Genomic DNA, 21,303 nt, shown 5'->3' with positions numbered 1-21,303 from the left:
TACTCACATCGCTAAATGATAGTTTGTGACGTGATTTAGCCCTAGAAAAAAATCATGTGGCTAGTAAGTGTTATTTTAGTGATAGTGCTTGCCTATTGCAAATTCTAAATTCTAAAGTACTCTAGCCTGATTGCAATATTCTCACAAAAACTAATTAATTATTAAATCATGGTATTACTATTGATACATTTGATTTCTTATTGGTTTGATTTTAATTTAAATACTATTGATGCAACAAAATATATGAATCATCTGCTATAGAAAACATACAAAAGATAAAAAAAATACTTGTAAAAATGGATATAAATAATAGAAAACCGGAAATAATACTTAATATATTTTTATTTAAGTTTCGTGATACATTTTATTACATTGAATTTCGCAATACATACGAATTACTTATTTATTATCACTGAAACTCTCCAGCACATAGCAATGTATGTATGCACGACATGCACACACCTAAAAAGGAAAAACAAACATTAATAAATAATTTAATTTTTTAGTGAAAGTGTAAACAAAAGATGAAGAGAAGGAAAACCTATTTACCATGGCTTAAGTTAAGGATGACTTTGTTAGCAATGTTTTCTACATTCTCTCACACAATTATCAAACTCCGCACCCAGATTCTTTTTGATACATTCTGCGTCACATTTTATTTCACAAAATGGCTGTACCAACTTGGTAGATTTAAATTCTTCAGATTGAGGGATGGATTCAACTTGTATTACAACTAACATAGTGATTAACATCACCACAAGACTAGCTTTTACGGTACTTACTGCCATAACTCTATCAATTTTTGTTTAGGTTCTATTGTTTGTGATTTTCTTACATTCTATGAATGATCTTATTTATAGCCAAAATATTCTAGAAAAACACCTTTACCTAAATCTTAATAATTTACTTAATATATATTATAAAACTATTATTACTATTAATATACCAATTAATAATACTATTATTACTATTATATTCTTCATATAAAAATGTACTTTTTATTAAAAAAAATCAAATGATATATAGTTAAAACAAAAGTAATAGACAGATATTGAATTACCTAATATCAAATTTGAATTGAATTTTTTTTTTCTTTTTCTTTATTCTTTCAAAATAAAAATAGTTTACCAATTAAATATTCAAAACTTTCACTTTTTTTATACATAGACTTGTTGGTCTTACATGGACAACCTCATCTTATCTTAATTTTAATGTTAATATATATAAATTCTATATAAAATCCTAGCTTCATGCTGACCTGAGATTCTCATAATAACTTTCACCAAGCCTAATTCTATTTTTCTTCTCAAGAAATTTTTTTATTTATTTATTCTGGAATTATAAGAGTCTTATAAAATTAATTATGAAATTTATAAAATTAAATTTTATATAAATTTTAAAATATTTCATATCATACCGTGAATTTATATAAAGAGACGTATTGACATTTTTTTTCCAATAAAGACATTTAAAAGCTCATAAAAATAATTTTAATTTTTTTAACAAATTATTAAAATAAAAAACTCATAAAAATAAAAAATATTTTGTGATTTAAATTTTAAAAATATGAATATTATGTAGTGTTTTGATTTATAATAAATAGTTAAGACAGATGTTTTTCATATTGTATAATAATACTCAAATTTTAAAATTTGTAATAATATTAATTATTTAATATTCAAATGCCACTATTAAAAGAAATAAAAATATTAATAATAATAATAATAATAATAATAATAATAAATATTTTATACCATTTTATATTTTATACAATTCTACATTAAGCTTCCAAATAATTTTAATATTCAATATTTTATATTTCTTTCAAATGTAACTCAAATATATTTTTCCTAAAAATAAAATTCAAATAATTTTGTCGTTAAATTTATAATTTATATCACAATTTACATTTTTTTAAAAGATTTTTACTATCTTTATAACTTATAGTATCATTAAATGTTATAAACTTTTAAATTCCTTTTCTATTTTATAAATTTGTAGTAATAATAATAATAACATTATATTTGACTACCATTATTTAAAATGATAATAATATTTTATACATTTCTATATTATGTAAAATTATATATTTACCTTCCAATTTCTTATAAAATATTTTATGCAATTCTATATCTCTTTCAAATGTAACTCAAATAAATTTTGTATACAAAAAACTGACAAATAAATTTGTCTTTAATTTTTATAATTTAGATCACAATATTCTTTAAAAATATAATATTAATAAGATTTTATATAATATTAATAATAATAATAATATTTTATATAATTATATATTTTATACAATTCTATATTTATCTTTCAATTTTTAAAAATATTTTATATAATTTTATATTTCTTTCAAATGTAACTCAAATAAATTTTTCCTACAAAAAAGAACGGTCAAATAAATTTTTGATTAATTTTTATAATTTATATCACAATTAACATTCTTTAAAGAATTTTACTACCTCTAAAATTCATATATTATTAAATATTATAAACTTTTAAACTACTTTTTTTAAAAAATTAGTAGTGACACCAATTACCCATATATATTTATTTGAGTGTTGTCCAAATAATAAAGATAGAGAAAGACTAAAGAATTAAAGAAAATATAATATAATAATAATAATAATAATATGTCATTGATGAAATAATATATAAATATGACACATAAATCTTTAAACTATTATTTAATTATGACTATTCACTCGCTTAATATATATTTTTAGAATAAGATTGTATTATGCCAAAAGAAAAGTGATACAAACACGGGAGGCGGAACTATACAAAAATTCTCTCAGAGAGAACCTAACCTAAAAAAAAATAAAATAAACTTAACCTATTTGTTACAAAATATGTCCTAAAAAAAGAGGAATCGAACTAAAAATATAGTAATCATTAACTGTTAGCCCTAAGTTAGTCAGGGAGTCCGCACAACTATTCTCTTATATGGAAATATGAGAAGCCACACAAGACATATTCGCCGTGATATTGATATAGTTAATCCATCTAGTGCAAATATGCCAAGGCACCTTGAAGGGAGGTTTAAAAGCATGAACCACTGCCAAAGAATAAGATTTTAACCAAATTTTATGCCAACCCTTCTCATGAGCGAACTCAATGACAAACATCGCACCGGTGAGGTCCACAATGAGAGAATTAAAAACACCAAATAAACTATCAAAAGCACATAGAAACCATCCATCAAAGTCTCTAGCAATACCTCCACAAGCAGAGGTGCCCGAATTACCTAAAGAAGCACCATCATAGTGAGGTTAGTCCAATCCCACGAAGAAGGCTTCCAAATAACTTCTAAAATCTTGGGAGCACAGGGGGGCTCAATAGTAACTTTAAAGTACTTAAAGATCTCAAAATCATGAATAATGATGAAGGAGGGAGTTTTGGAAATGTCTCCGGCCAGATCACAAATCGAAACAATACTAGAAATAGAAGAAGAAGCAGAGATTGTCTTATCTTTAAATCAGAAGCTATTGCGAGCATACCAAATAACATTTAATACATGAATAACCGCAACATTAAAAATTAACTTACATTGATCCGACCAAGACCTCTTGCAAATGTTTCAAATATCATCCCAACACAAAATACGAATGTTGATATTCAGGGAATTAATCAACCATTTCCAAAGCTGAGAAGCAAAAGGATAATAAAAAAATAGGTGGGAAGAGCTCTATTCAGCAACAGAACACAAACTGCAAATGGAAGGAAAAGCAAAGTTCATCCGTTTAAGCTAATCATTCGTTGAGATTTTGTTTAAAACCAACTGCCAAACCAAAAAAGATTTAGAAGGAGGAATATATTTTGTCCAAATCCAGCCCCACTAAGGCTTACGAACACCCTTACTTCGCTTAAAATCAAAGGCTTCTTTAAGACAAGGTTCCCTCGACTCGGAGTGATTCCAAGCTCTTTTTTTTGAATTAAAAGGGAATTTTATTAATTGAAAAACAAGTAAGTACAAGTGACCTCAAAGGGTCCAACAATCCAGTAGACAATCAAGACTAAGCTAGAGCATTAAATCATAAACCTAGCAATATGCTCTCTAAGAGTATTATCTTTCCAACCTCTATATATAATGCTATCCATAATCCTAGTAATAGTATTGTGTCTATCTTGAGTGTCAAAAATAGTAGCATTACGACATTTCCATATGCCATACACTGTTTCAGTAAAAGCAAGTTTTAGCATTCTTGCTTTCCATCCTTTCTTTTTGGTGTTTGTAGTAATCTAGTTTTGCTCGATCCTCCAATCTTGTGGACTGTGGTTGATCTCAAGCCAGTTCAGAATTTTGCTCCAGATCCCATAAGTGACTCTGCATTGGAAAAAAAGGTGGTGCAGTGTCTCAAGCTCATGACTACAAAGGCTACACATATCATCCTGGATCATACCAAATCTACAAAGTCTGTCTTTTGTGGGTAGTCTACCATGGTACAACAGCCAGGTGGTGATTTGTGCTTGAGGCCTGGCAGGATTAGAATGCATCAAATTGTTCCAAGACACTTTTGGTAAGTCTTCTACCAATGTATCATAGACCTTCTTCATGCTAAGCTTCTGGCTATCTAACATGTTTGTCCACAATTGCTGAATCTTAGGAATGTCATCTCTATGCTTCATGATTGCCTGAAACATCCAAGACCAGGAACTGCTAGGTGTAACATCCAGGGTATGAGTGCCCTTCAGATAGTAAGTATGGATCCAAAGAATCCATCGATTTTCAGCATTCCTAACAATGTTCCATAGGCATTTCAGCATGGTAACCTGATTCTAGATAGAGAGGTTAATGATATTCAGACCTCCATTACTTTTAGGGGTGCAAACAGACTGCCAAGAAACTGGACTTTTCCTGCTCTTCTCATGCTTCCCTGTCCACAAGAAACTACGACAGATGACATCTATTTTGGCTAGCACATATTCCAAGCTCTTTTGTCTGGACGCGAAAAATAACAGATTCTAACTTGAATTGAATCCAGAATAAGACCAACAACACGCAAAAAATTCCAACTCCCATCAATAATGAAGGAACTAACCCGCAAGCTATCAGAAACAGTGAAACTCCCTAAATTGAGATGCAGAGGCTCTCCACATCACTTATCAAACTAGAATATAATTGAATCACCATTACCAAGAAGCTAGGAAGAATTCAATTAGTTATTATTATTATTTTTTAATTATTGTTCTATGCATAACCACATCACATATATAAATATGTGATATTAATCTATTATCATTTAATTTATATTTTATGTTAATAATAATGAATAAAATATTAATGAATTGAAATAAAAAAATAAAGTAAATTTGTGGAGAATAAATAGTAAAAGATAGAAAAAGCTTAAAAAAATAAGAGTAGATAATATATCACAAAAATAATAATTTAGAAATGTAATTGACGAAATAAATATATTAATATATCAAATAAATATTTGAACTATAACTTTTTTTTTTATATAAAGTTAAATTTCATTAAAGAAAAAGGATTTCAAAAGAAGGAGGGGGACCAAACCAAACCCTCACTAAAAAAAGTGTAACTCTAAAGTTAGGCCGACCTAACTTGTTTGAAGTCACGCTAGACAAAAGTCTTTGCAGAATAGTAATTAAGAACTAGTAACCATCTACCGATAGTCCTTCATTTGCCAACAATTCGGCACACGACTTGGCCTCTCTATACACATGAGTAACCAAAAAAAGAATCTGTCTAGTATAAGCCTGGAAGTTATGCCATCTAATCCTAAGTGGCCAAGGAATAAATGCTTGGTTGTTGATAGCCTTTAACACAAGAAAAGAATCTGTTTCTAACCATAAATGTTGCCATTGGTGTTGTTGAGCCACTTCAATAGCTCTCATAGCTCCAGAAATTTCAGCAAAAAAAGCATTATGATAAATTTTCAGAGAAGTCGACGATAAAATCACTTGTGCTGCTATGAAAGATACCACCGCAAGCTGAAGTGACATTATTGGCCGCTCAGTCAGTATTAACCTTCACCCAGTTTTCAAGCGGAGGTACCCAAAAAATTTCTTTGGTCACAAGAGGTCGAGGAGGGTGGACCAGAACATCAAATAGTTTCAAAATCCTAAATATATCTAAAGACTTACGAAATGTATGATTTGTCCAAGTGCCGACGAGTTGAACACGAGCTTTAATGTGGGTAATTGTGTTTCTCCAAGTTATTGAGGTATCCTGAAATCTTAGCAGGTTTCTACAATTCCAAATGGTACGAATAATACTGATAATGAGTGTCTGAACCTCTATCCTGCATTACGGACTCCAGTTCTGATCGCATAACTTCCACACATCGGCTGGGTGAGAGATAATAATTATGCAATTAAGAACTTCAGACTACCACTTCCAAATGTTGATTGTGGAGGAACATTAAAAAATAGATGAAAAGTAAACTTTTCCTTGAGGCTGCATTGACTGCATATTGACGACATGGCACAACCTCGCAGTTTAAGATTTTCATCCGTATGAAGCTTATTGTGCATACTTCTCCAGGATATAAAAGATATAGCATGAGAAATAACTTTGCTCCACAAAAACCTGGGCCAATGAAGCTGATTGTTATTCTTGTTTTTGAATGAGTAAGCTTGTTTTAAGGACAAATCTCCCATTTCGGAAAATTTCCACACCAAACACTCCTCTTTGTTTTCAATTGGGAGCACTACTTGACTCACAATAAATAATATATTTGGGCAATATTCTATCACCTATTGAGGAATATTCCAATTGTGATTATGGATGAAACTTGAAACTGTGTCTTTTAAGTAATAATGTCAAGCTGCAAGTATATGGAAAGTATTTTTCAGAGTAGAATAGTCGCACCAAAGATCAAACCATAAGCTAGTCTTATGACCGTTGCCAATCAAAATAGTGGAATTCTCTTTGATAACCTAAAATTCAGTCTTGATTCTACTCTATAATCTGGAGGAAAATTGATGATTAATACATTTATTTCCTCGTAAAACCCAAGCTTTGAGAATTATAGACTAAGAGTCATTTGAAGTCATCATCTCCCAACAGAGTTACAGATTTGAAGCTTTGTTTAAAGTTGTTAATGATCAGATGTTTAAACCTCCCTCAAGAACCGTCCTATAAATCCTGTGCCATGCCACCGTGACTAATTTCCTCTTGTTGATGTCTCCAGACCACTGGAAGTTCCTAAAACAATTTTCCAATTCTTTGATTAACGAAGATGGTGAACAACAAGTGGTGATGGAATATACCATCATACTCTGGATAATAGATCTAATGAGCTGTGATCTGCCTGCATTCGATAATAAAATCGCTTTCCAAGAAGCCAATCTGCTCTTAATCTTATCAACCAGATATTGAAAATGAAACCTCCTAGACCTGCCTTTAAAAATCGGAATACCTAAATATCACTACTACAAAATGTGTTAACAACAACGCCGTGGTCACCACGGTTCTTCCTACACCGTAGTGACATCTCTAAAATAAGGCGCTACCATATTATTTATGTTTTTTAATTAAAAATTAATTGTATATAACAACAATTGAGCAGCCAACCGTGGTAAAACCATCAAGCTTTCATGGGTTCGAACCTCAGTAACATCATATATATTATTCATTTAATGTTAAGGCGCGTATTTTCTTTTTTATTTATTTTTATATAAAAAACTTAAAAGGAAATGACTACGGTTGGTACGACCCACCGCTGTGATATATTTATAATAAATAAATACTTATCAATACGGTTGATAGATAACTGTTGTGAAATAATTTACCCTTATATAAACGAATTAACTCTCACTTATTGACAGTAGCGTCGTTTCCTTCACAGTGGAACCCTAGCATCCATTTTTTCTCTTCTTCTTCGCCGTTAGTCGTGAATCTTCTGTTTCATACATTAAGATATTTTTCTTCTTACATCTTATTACTAGATAGTTCTCCATTATCTCGTTAGTTGCATGTTGTTTTTGTTGATTAATTATTCTAATTTTTTCAGATTCGTCTTCACTACCTTAACAAAGATCATACTTTGGCTATGGTACATATTGTTTGTGTAGCTATGAAAAGAAACAAGTAGCATGAAGCTATGACGAAACATTCATCCACCTTGTATTTATTTCTCATAGCTTAAAAAACGAGATGTTTTTCATGGTTATTGTAGGACTGAACAAGAACAACAAATTTTAGTTAATGAAGAAACAACAGCGACAACAAACTTCATCTAGTTTGAAATACAATGAGAATAAATATAAGAAGTATGAAGTTGTTGTGTAAGCTTCTTCCTCCTTATATTTCTTTTTCATACTTCACAAACTAGATGAACTTCAGAATTGATTCTTGTTCCACGATTAGTTTCAATAAAAGGCGTGTCCTGGAAATTTATAATATATCTTTTTCATTGCTCACAAATTCATAATATCTGGTTCTGCTGTATGATGTTGTTTGAGTTTATCATATTCTATGTAGATTGTTTGTTTCACTAACCTTTCACTGAAAATACATTTATTTAAATTGACATAGAAACTTATAATCTGGAAACTAAGTTGTATTTAAAACCAACTTATATAAATCAATGTTTTTCAGATTTATTGCATCTCATCATTCAGTTCACGCTCTTTAGCATTTAGAATGTGATTCAATGACCAAATTTCTTTAATAAATCGATATCTCCTCTTATATATTAATTTGAATGAAATCTAATTATTGCCTGAGCCTACCTTATTACCGTCGCTTATCATCGTGATTGTTATGATGATAAGTTCTCATAACAATTAGGATGATAAGCGACGACAATGAGGAAGACCCAGCCAATAAATTATTGTTGTTCAAATTAATCTAGAATTGAAGGAATCAATGCAATGAAGGAATCATATCATTGAACCACATTTTATGTGTTAAAGAGCAGGAAATGAATGATGAGAGGCATGCAATTCAGAAAGCAGTGGTTTGTTTAAGCTGGTTTTCAAGAATAGTTTATTTTTCAAATTAGATACTTCTTCATCAATTTGAATGGTTGTATTTCTTTAATGAGGTGTATGGAAAAAACAAGAAATCTACGTAGTATATAATAAACTTTGGGTAATTATCACAATAGTTATCTAATGTAACTGTGATGAATTATAATTTATGTTTCAAAATATCGTTGCTGAGAATCGAACCTGGGACCATTAGTTCTATCACAACGGTTGGTTTAACTGACCGTTATGATATCACACGCTGTCATACCCCAAAAATTGCCCTCCATAGTTCAAATCAATTTGGCTCAAGCAGTCTCTTCATACTCATATGACCTCCAATTGCTCAAAGCTACATAAAGAAGCACCCCTGCTCACCCTCCTCTTGAACAATGGATATCAGCTTAGGGTTTTGGTTCTTTTCAAGTAAATGCAACTTCTAAGGCCCCCAATGGACTTCATAGTGTCTCATAAGATTCAAAGTATCCTCATACCAAGTTTCAAGTCTTGAATCACAAAATTGCTCAGTCAATGGCTCAAATGATCAACAGTCGACTATGTTGACCTAAAAGTCGACTATGGTCAACATACAATCAAAAGTCAAGATTTTTGGTCAACATAAAGAATATGAGGTCACATTCATCATTTGATAAAGGGATGATCATGATTCATCAAGAAAAGGTTCAAGGTCATCAAAAGTTAAAGTTTCTAAATTAGGGTTTTGACTGAAAAAGTCAACTGAACTTTGACCAGCCATAACTTTCACATGGATCATCATAAATTGTCCAAACAAAGCCCATTTAAAAGGAAATTCAATTCTCTCTAACTTTGTCTCTCTAAAGACTTGGCCAAAAATGCTTCATTTGAAAGATATGAGCCAAAACATTACAGGTTCTTTTATAAGTCAACAAAAAGCCTTTTTTTTTGTCAGGAGCCATATCATCAAGATAAAATCTTAAAATTCAAAAAATGTTCCAAAGTGGGTTGTATAGGACATCTTAAGCTTTTCAAAAAGTATTAAATCATCTCCATATGATAAAAATTGAGAGAGTTATGATTGGTAGAAGTTGGCTAAAATTCAAGAAAAGTGTGAAACTCTAATTGATGAAATTCATACTTTTGAGAATTGGGCCCATAAATTTGAATTGTCCACGTGATTCCAAGCTCAAGAGAGGCCCATTGGTCATATAAATTTTATTTCATAATTTTATTTTATTTATATTTGATTTTATTCATTTATATTCAAATTAAATAAAATAAAATCACATTTAAATAAAATAAATTTTATGATTCATTCTTCAAATGTTTAATCAAATCAAATCTCTTCCAATGGCCAATATTAAAAGAAGAATGTGCTTGAAATAGAATTGGTCCAAATGAAAAAAGATTTCATTCAAAATCTTTTTCAATTTCCACATCATCAAATGATTTGATTTCTCCACAAGTTTCCAACCCTAATTTGTTGTTTTATATAAACATGATTCATTCAGACCATAAGGGGACGAAAATTGGAAAAGGAGGCTAGGGTTCCAAAGCTTCAAACTTCTCTCCAAACTAGGGCACGGTCAAAAGAAGTTTCCAGCAAGTTTCAACTAGTTCCAAGAAGTCAATCATTCTCCTAAGGATTCCAGGACTCAGTCTATACCATCATACAAGCCCAGAGCACGTGGAAAAGTAACACACTAGTCACTCACGGTTTATACATGTTCTTGAAATTCATGCTTTTAATTCATGCCTTTTAAATCAATTCTATGCATGTATACTTGCTCGCGATCATGTTTAGAGTTGTTTGGAACGTTTGTTGTTGAGTATTGGTGCAGGTACAATCATTTTCCATTGTTAGGGCATACACGAAGGTGTTCATCGTTTTCGTATTTACAAGGAGTTTCAGACCAAAATAACGCTACCAATTAATTCAAGAGATCTTAGTTAGTGGATTTGGGCTGGTAGTTTTCTTGTTTTCAATTGATTTCGTAGGTTTCAAGTCGTTGCCATGGAGGAGGACGAACTGGCAGAAAAATCCGCAGGAAAATTCATAGAAAATTCCGCAGGGCTGAACGAAGAAGAAAGTGAACAGTAACAAGGACTAAGTTGACCGCACGCGTGGCCTATTTGTGCGTTCCTATTGGAGGGTCAATAAAAGGGATCCTCTCTCCTCATATGATTTGTTCCCTTTTTCCAATGTTGGGCCCACATTGACTATTTCTTGACTTTTCCCATTTAGTGTATTTCTTTTTATTTGATCATTTGTTTCCATTCTATTAACAGCAAAAACAACATTGCACAACTGGCAAAGTGACACGAGGGATGATCATCAAGACCTGGGCTCGATCCCCAGGGGTAGCACCATGTTTTTTTTGCATTTTTTTCCACCTTCTCCTTTATAGTCTTTATTTTGTTTTTTTTTGTTATCCAAAATCTTTTCTAACCAAATATAAAACTATAAACTAACTAGGATTAGGATTTAACTAACCCATAAATTTTCACCTTTAATTTTACTTAATTTTTTCACTTAAATAATGTTAGTTAATTTAGAATTAGGATTTTAATTTAATTTCTTTCATTTAAAAATAATAAAAAACACGTAAAAATAATTGAAATTTAAGTTTTAACCAATTAGTTTTTTCTCACCTAACCTTTTTAATTAATTTAATAAATTAGGATTTAGATTAGGTAATTAATTAAATATTAGGTTTAGCTAGTTATCTTAATTAATTAGGATTAATATTAATTTAATAATTAATTAGTAATAGGGTTTTAACTTCTAACTTCCACCCTAATTTTTCCTCAACTCTAATCTCTCCTCGATATGCTCCCCGCTTTCTCCTCAATGATTGTCGCATGTTTGTTTACCTATTTGTTTAAGCTATTTCATTTACATTTTAAAATTCTAGAGATTATGTATAGGTTGCAAGGTTTTATTGTAATAGCTTAGGACATTCAGTTCTCGCACTTTTTACTTTCCGCATTCCCCATTTTTTGTTATGTATCCCTAATCCCCGAAGCCTTGTATTAGCGTAGGACTCTATCTTTATGCTTTTACTTTTCGCACCTATAAACTGCTTAGATGTATGCTAATAGGATTGCATGGAAAGACCAAAACTGAACTGTTAGCTCACTAATTCCAGATTAAATAACTGAAAACATCACACTCCTTTCTTGTTCACACACTCACCTTTAGGGTAACCTTTCTTGTTGCCTTTCGATATAATGGTCTAGTCCCTCGAACATGAGGATACCTTAGCACATGTTGCCTTTGATTTAAATCATCATAGTCCCTCTGATTAAAGATCATAGTCCCTTCGAGTTGCCTAAGATTAAAATGATCTCGTCCCTCGATGACACTTCGATTAAATGATGATAGTCTCTTCGAATTGCTAAAGTATCCTTACATGTTACCTTCTATGACCACACGATGATCCTTTGATAACCCGCACATCCAGTGTATAGGACTACCTACCCTAAAATGGTATGGATAGTACTATCACTTAAGTAAAGACTTAAAGAACAAGTTAGACCTTATAACTTTAGGGTAACTACCTCCTTGCTCAATTCAAAAATCAAAACAAATGATTTTCACACCTCGCTTTTCAAAAAAACATCTCTCAAGACAAATACTTTATATATGTTCGAATGATGAATCATTACAAAGTCAAGTTCTTTTACAAACTGTTTTTCTATACACACAATACACTCTTCAAGCAATTCAAACAAAAACAAGTGAGCTAAGCAATTAAGAGCCAATGGATAACCATGGATACAAAGGGTGCTTACACTTTCCTTTTGTATAACCTACCCCCCGAACTCAAAATCTCTTTCAAAGGTCTTTCCTGTTCTTTTTCCTTTTCCAATTGGATAAAATAAAAGTCGGTGGCGACTATTGCTATCTGCAACATTTAAAAAAGTCAGTTCTCCCACCGTATTACACGCGCGCTTTCTAGAATACAACAACAGTCCGAGGGCCGTGATTGAAAGTAACATAATTACGACAACACTCTACATAACAACGCCTGAACATGGGACATCCTAGTACCTCTTCTTCTAAGAATTAGCTACTAATTCTATGCAAGACGAATGCAGAAACCACATTTTAAGGAATTTAAAATAAGCTCTACTTCGTACCTTATTTATGTCAAAATCCATCAATAATGGATGATGATCAAATCTGTTCATGATGGGGCTAGTAACTGCAAGCTTACCACAAACATCCAGCCACTTTTGAGAACACACTGCCCTATCTAGTATTTTCCATATGAGCCTTCCTTTGTCTACCATTATTTCATGTGTACCATGGGCCAACAGTGGGAATATGGAAAAGATTATAAGAGTCACTCGATAGTTGAAATTTTGCCATGGGACCTTTGGCAGGCAAAAAACTTCCTTTATGTTCATGACACCCCAGGATGACATTGAAGTCTCTAATGAAAATACCAAGGGGTATTCCCAACCATAAGAGAAACCAAACTACTCCATAAGTGCCTTCTATTAACATGAGAGTTTGATGCATATACAGTTGTAATTCCAAAAGTATGATTCATGTAGTTAATTGTAAAAGCAACATGTTGACTATCACAATAAATGATTAATGGGTTTATATCCTTCTTGCAGATGCACCACAAGTTAGGATTAAGATTGTTTCGATTATTGAATGCTAACAACTTCAAATCCAATCTATCCAACCAAGAAGCTGGAAAATTTTCATATTGCATCCATGGTTCAGGTAGAAGAACAATATCAGGCTTTAGAGTTTGAATATATCTTTTTAAAGCCTGCCTAGAAGAGGTATTGGCCACAAACCTAATATTCCAGAAAAAACCACTTCATTGCACCTTCTTGGCAGAACCAACCTTAGACTTGGTTATATATGGAGTTTTCTTCTTACCTATTTTTGGAGTGACAAAATTGAATTCATAAGGACCTTTGCCTTTATCTATAACATCTAAAAGCTTTTGTTCCACGCCTTCTTCCTCATCCATATTAGCCCAAGGTTCCTTTAGGAATTGCATGTTATTTTGTAGTTGGTTCTGATTTACAATGTTGTTCATAACCCTATCATTAGGTTGAAACTGAGTTGTATCTACGAATTCAGAACCCTGAGAGCTGGAGTCACTGTGAGTCTCTTCCACATCTTCATTCTCATCTGTATTGAGTGCATCAAACATATTATTAGTTCTGACTTGGAGAACCTGATCATCATTAATCCCATTATTCTTTTAGTTTTGACCACCTGATTGATGTTCACGAGGCTCTGGAATGCCTTGTGTTGGAGAACTATGAACTATAACTTTTTATATTTGGTAACTCATATTATTTAATTATGTCAATTCTCTCACTTATTATATTGATATAAATTTTAATTACTATTTTGATTAGTCAATTTTTTGTTATTTATTATTATTCTATTCATATTCATGTGTTATCATTTAGGGTATATATATATATATATATATATATATATATATATATATATATATATATATATATATATATATATATATATATATATATATCGTATCGTATCGTATCGTATGAGAATAACATTTTTATGTGAGAACATTCCGAACCATTAACTTTTAAAAAAATGGTGGAGATTATGTGTCATTATTTTATCTCTCTCCTCTATTATTAAATAAATGTCATAAAAATTGAAGAAATTAAATCCGCATATGTTTCTCTCTCCTTAAAATGTTTTTTTTCAACAATTCATAATTGCATATGAAAGATATTACGAGAGATAAAAAGCAAAAAGTCGCATAGTAATTTGTAAACATTTTCTCCATTAATATATGATGATCATTCACGTGGTCAAGACTCATGATATTGAATTTAGTTTAATTATATTTATGCCTTTTTTTATTATCATTAATATGTCATTTACATTGTTTAAAAATTTCAAAAATATAATAATTAAGAATTAAATTATATAGCGACGCTTGCTTCCTGATGATTAGCAACGAGATGTAGGTAAGGTGAAGCAAATTTTTGACAATGAAGGGGTTGAAGCTATTCTTAGAGTTCCATTAGTGAAAGATGTGGTGGAATATAGGTTGGTGTGGCAAGAGGAGAAGAATGGGGAGTATAGTGTGAAATCGGGTTATAGGCTTTGGAAAGAGTTATAAGTAGTACACGATCTTGTGGCATTGAGGGTAGTTGGAAGCATCTTTGGAATATTTCCGCGCCACCAAGAGCTAAGCATCTGTTATGGAGGATTTGTAGGGGATGCCTCCCGAATCGTTCTAAGCTTCAACAACATCATGTCCAATGCCCGTCTTTACGCCCTTGGTGCAATTTAGAAGATGAAGACGAGTGGCATGTATTTTTCGGTTGCGTCTCTACTTCTCAGAGTTGGTGGGCTGCAGGTTTGTCATCTATATTAGAACCTCGGTTATATACTTTCCATGATACTAAGTCCCTTATTTTTTATGTTTGTAGCCGGGAGGACCGTAGGGATGCGGGTAGATTTGCTGTTTTGTTGGAGGTTCTTTGGAGAAGTAAGAATAATGTGGTTTGGCAAGATACTCAGGATGATGCTATAAGGATTGTCTTACAAGCGTATCACAATTGGTACGATTGGTTTCTAGCTAGAGATTACCATAATTCTGGCGTGATTAATAATATTTCAACAGTGTGGATTCCGCCTATGACTAATTAGGTGAAATGTAATGTGGACGCGGGTTTCAATAATGCATGTGGTACAACTAATAGAGGATGGTGTTTCAGGGACCATCTGGAGAGATTTGTTTCAGCAGGTGTGTCTTGGGATGTGAGTTTTCTTTCTGTCATTGAAGCGGAAGCAACCACCCTAAAGGAAGCAATCCAAAATGCCATCTCCCTCCGTTTATCTCATGTTATTTTTGAAAGTCATTGTCAACTTGTTGTTCAGTCTATTCATGCTACACATATAAGTAGATCCGAATTTAGCTTTATTGTTAAGAATATTCAGAATTTGTTGGCTTTGTTTCCGAACTTTGAGGTAAAGTTCATTAAGCGCCGAGCGAATTCGGTTGCCCATATGTTAGCTATGGCGACCAATTCTTGGTCTAGGCGTAATATCTTTAATATTGTACCTCCTTGTATTAAACCTTATTTGCTGAATGAAATCCGTTAAGTTTGCTCTTGTAAAAAAAAATTATATAGCGACGAAAATGTAACATAGAAAATAGACATTAAGTCGTCGCAATAGATAACAGAATATGTATTCATAAAGAATCCAAAGTGAAAGTTACCTTATACAACAATAGTGATATATCTCGATTATGTAAAATAATCTCACCAAAATTCTAATTGCATAAGTATAGGAGAAGATCATCCTCCCACTTTTCCCACTTGACGTAAATGAACACGACTACCTCTCGCTTTAGCTAGAAATTTCACAATTTAATTTTTCCATATTTTTAAGAATAATTTTTTACATACAACATTTTTTATAATAAATAACTCATTATGTACTTCAATTATTATTTTAAATTTCATATGAATGATAATATATTAAATATTTTAAGAATTGAAATATTTAATTTTTATTTCACAAAAAATTTAATTTAAAATAAAATAACAAATATAAAAATATTTTATGAACGATAACCGCGCATCACACGGGTTGCAATCTAGATGAATGATAAAAGGAATACCGGGTTATTACCTAAACTAATTATTTATCTCTCTTATATTTAAGGAAATATACTACGAAAGCGTAAATAACTTTCACTATAAGAAAAAACTTGTTTAACCAGGGGTATTTGTCGGGAGTATTACAATCAAGTTACTTTTACAGAATGAACGTAAAAACAAATTAAGAGTAAAATTACGACTCTTTTGTCTGCAGCATAAAAGATTATGTCTACTATTTTCACTACTTTGAAAAGATTATGTCTAATAATATTATGCTGACTAGTTTAATTGTATTATGTCTACTATTTTCACTATTTTGAAAAGATAATGTGAAAAGAATATGTGAAGTTTTATGATGTGAAGTGAAGATTCATTCCTTCACCTATGTTAGAGTTCATTCACTGTTTTGATATAACTTATTTATATACTTGAGGGATCTATTTTGATTGAGTTCTTTTATTTCTTTATGCAGCTTCTAACTAAGTTATATATGGCAGTGGAAAAGAACAGGAACACTGGAAGTGGAAAAAAATAACAACACTTCATGCATGCACGTAGCTTCAATAGCAACACTTCATTAAATGAGAAGTGGAAAATATAATTTCCACTCTTGGGGTCAACGAGGATATGGCACAAACCAGAGTTGCAACCTCTGAATGCATTGATGCTTTACCAACTCACAAATTCAAATTGAAGAGAAGCAAAATCATACTTTCCGTGCTTGAGTGCAGGTTTGCTGCATATGCATGGAGAACTATGAAAACAACGATGACCCTGCATATTTAAATCTATGCACTATCAAGAAGATTTTAAATGAAAATGTATGCAAAAGAGTCATGGTTTTGTGTTGTTTATATGCAAAAGAGTCCCACATTGAATTTATAAGCTTATTAAATTGAAAGCAGGCCTAGAGTCCATAAGCCCAATAGAGTTTATAATAATTTTTTAGTTTGAATAATTTTTTAACTTGAAAAAATGACAATTATTAATTAATATATATTATTTAAAAAATAAAATAAAAAACTTTAAAAAAATGACAATTATTATTTAATATATATTATTTAAAAAATAAAATATGACGTGGATTTAAAAAAATACCTCTAAAAAATCTTTGATGTAACCTGGCAATAGGGATTTATTTGAGAGAATCTGAAAATTGCAACTATAATATTTCAGGGAGTATTTGTATATTTAACCCTTATTTTTTTCATCCCTACATCTATTTGAAGGTAATTTTTTACGTTTTCTATTTATTTTCTATTTCTCAGTTTACATATAATTCTTTTCTCTTTGTTTTCTATTTCTCAATTTACATATAATTCTTAATCATACTTTTTATTGTTCAGTTTTTTTATTTTTAGGTACCATTTTCACATCTAAAGATTTAAAATTTTGCAAGGAGATTCATATCTAAGATTTGCAATTGTTTAATTGGTTCATCCAAGGTACACTTTTCTTCTCTATTTTTTTCTTTAAATTTGGATGTATTGATATTTGTTGATGTTTGGCTATATATATATATATATATATATATATATATATATATATATATATATATATATATATATATATATATATATATATATATATATATATATATATATATATTTGTATTTTTTTTCCAAAAAGTTATAATATATCGTAAAATTGAAAATAATAGGTATGAAATGAAAAAACACTATTTTGAAAAGTATTTTAATAATAAATATATTATATTATGAAAATTGAAAAAAAAATATTATTTTAATAAGTATTATATTATAAATATGAAATGAAAAATAATATAAAAATATTAAAATAGTATAAAAAAAGAGTATTTTAATATAGTTAAATGTTTTAGTTATAAGTTTATTATAAATATGTTATATTTCAAAAATTGAAAAACAAAAAACAGTATAAAAAATTATATAATTTAGTATTATAATGTAGTATTATAATATAGTTTAGTAATATATTTTAGTATTACTTTTAGTAATTGAAAAAGTAATAGTAAATCTTTATTTATAGAAAGTATATAATTTAGAAAAAAATATATTTTAGTATAAATAAAAAATATAATTTTTAAATTAAATTACACTTTTGCTCTGCATATTATGATTTACTCACGAAATCCGGTCCTAATTTATTTTTGTGATGATGTGGTAGACTTATTGATTTTTTTATTATCCCTGTTATTTTGTAATTAATTTATTAATTAATATTTTATTTTCAGAATAAATTAATAATTTTAATCAAATTTTTTATTTGAAAATTAATATTTTCAAACATTAAAAAACATTATTTGGGCTTAAGGCCCATTTCTCCAACTCACAAGAAAACACTTGTTCCAAGCTGAAGAAGTGAAAGATTCTAACGATGAAGTTTCTGATGATGAAGATGATTTGTCACTTTTGTCCAGAAGATTCAAGTAATTCTGGAAGAAAAGACAAAACAACTTCCGAGGATCCAGAAATAGAGGAGACCGTCTTAAAACATCTGCTAAAGGAAGAGAAAGTAAGAAAGTTACGTGCTACGAGTGCAAAGAGCATGGACACTACATATATGAATGTCCAAAGCTCAAGAAAGAAAGCACCAGAAAAGAAAACTTCAAAAAAGACAGTTTTAGTGGCAAGAAGAAAGGTCTCGTGGCAACATGAGATACTCTAACTTTGAAGTATCAGAATTTGATTCTTATGAGGAGCATGCCAACGTAGCAATCATGTCTACAACGTTAGAAGGATACCCGACAAAAACTGAGTCTGACTCAGAACAAGTATTCTCTTACTTTCTCGTGCTGAATTGGAATAATGTATGTTTGAATCGTTGAATACGTATCAGAAACATCAATGAAAGTTTAAGATCCTTCTAAAAGTTCATGAGTATGAAATTGAAGAATATGGTAAGTTAGAGAAAGAAGTTTCTGAACAAAAAGGAAATATTTTTATTTTAGAAACGGAAAATACTTTTCTCAACAAAAAAATGTTTGAAACTTGAAGAAATTCTTTCTAAAACTCCTTCATCTTTTGAAACTGTCTTATATAAATATGACAAGGCTTTTCAGAAATTCTTGAACAACAACATATATAGAAGCAAAATGGCTTCCATAATCTTTGGTGTTAGTCAAAATGGAAAGAGAGGAATTGGTTATGATTTTGATGTTGATAATCTGAAATCACTTCAAGAAAATCAACCCTTATCTCCTTTCTCTTATCATTACACACAAGCAAAGACACAAAAATTTAATGCTGCACAAAAATCCAAGTTTATCAGAAACTCTGGGAAAACTAATTTAAAAGGAACCAAAAGATTCTGAGTACCTAAAGATAAAATAGTGTATATTAAAGATATCATGTGTAGTAGAGTCAAAACACCAATCATGATACATGGACTCTGGATGCTCGCATCACATGACGGGAAGAAAGCATATGTTCCAAAACTTGGAACTTAGAGATGTTGGATATGTAGGTTTCAGAGAAAACCAGAAAGGAAGAATCAAAGGATTTGGAAAAGTTGGTAATAGGTTTCTTCCTTCTATATATAATGTACTATATGTTGAGGGATTAATGCTTTTAATTTATTATCCACAACTTAATTAAGTGATAATGGCTATGATATTATTTTTAATCAGAAAACATGTAAGGTTGTCAGTCAGAAAGATGGCACAGTTCTCTTCACTAGAAAGAGGAAAATCAACATTTATAAAATTAAGCTTTCTGATATTAAAAATCATGATATAAAATGCTTAATGTCTGCAAATAAAGAGTAGTGGGTGTGGCATAAACGCTTGGGTCATGTTAGCACGAGAAGAATATCTAGTTGAACAAACTTGAGTTAGTTAGAGTCTTACCTAAGCTAAAGTTTACTTCAGATGCTCTTTATGAAGAATGTCAAAAAGGCAATTTTTCTAAAACTTCTTTTGAAACCAAAAATGTTGTTTCTACCTCTAGACCTATGGAGCTTCTACATATTGACTTGTTTGGTCCAGTTAAAAATGCATCAGTCAATGGTAAGAAGTATGGACTTGTCATCGTTGAGGACTATAGTCGTTAGACATGAGTAAAATTTCGAAGGCACAAGGATGAGTCACATTATGCATTTACTAGTTTCTGTTCTAAAGTGCAAAATGAGTTTGATTCTAAGACTGTTAGAGTCAGAAGTGATCATGGTGGTGAGTTTGTAAATAAACAGTTTGAGGAGTTATTTGATTCTAATGGCATATCCCATAATTTATCCTGTCCTAGAACTCCACATCAAAATGGAGTTGTAGAAAGGAAGAATAAGACATTGCAAGAAATGGTCAGAACCATGATCAATGAAACTAATGTGGCTAAGTACTTCTGGGCAGAAGCTGTGAATACAACATGTTATATTCATGATAGAATCTGTATAAGACCTATTCTATAAAAGACTCCTTATGAATTGTGCAAGGGAAGAAAACCTAATATTTCTTATTTTCATCCTTTTGGATGCACTTGTTTTATTCTAAACACTAAAGAGTATCCGAACAAGTTTGATTTTAAAACACAAAAATGTATTATGTTGGGATACTCAGAATGCTATAAGGACTATAGAGTATACAATACAGAAACACATATTGTGGAAGAATCAATTCATGTTAGATTCGATGATAAACTTGACTCAAAAAAGTCAAAGTTGTTTGAAAATTTTATAGATATGGAAATAACACTTGCAGGTTCTTGAGAAAAGGCTAAGGATTATGAAGACAAAGATTATGTTAAAAAGGATGTTACATCAGAAGCATCTGAACGT

The 21,303-nt window shown here is 30.7% G+C and overlaps 1 long non-coding RNA gene across 1 annotated transcript; it reads right to left on the bottom strand.

Moving 5' to 3' along the window:
• Positions 1-324: 324 nt before the first annotated feature.
• Positions 325-810, bottom strand: LOC131599775 (uncharacterized). Its single transcript, XR_009282908.1, has 2 exons — positions 550-810; positions 325-462 (listed from the first exon to the last, which is right to left on the bottom strand). It is a non-coding gene; the product is annotated as an uncharacterized LOC131599775 (long non-coding RNA).
• Positions 811-21,303: the final 20,493 nt, after the last annotated feature.

Source organism: Vicia villosa, linkage group LG4, assembly GCF_029867415.1.
Source record: "Vicia villosa cultivar HV-30 ecotype Madison, WI linkage group LG4, Vvil1.0, whole genome shotgun sequence".
In the NCBI taxonomy this organism is placed as follows: domain Eukaryota; kingdom Viridiplantae; phylum Streptophyta; class Magnoliopsida; order Fabales; family Fabaceae; genus Vicia; species Vicia villosa.
Note: the sequence above shows the minus strand (reverse complement) of the source record. Positions and strands in the feature narration are given on the sequence as shown.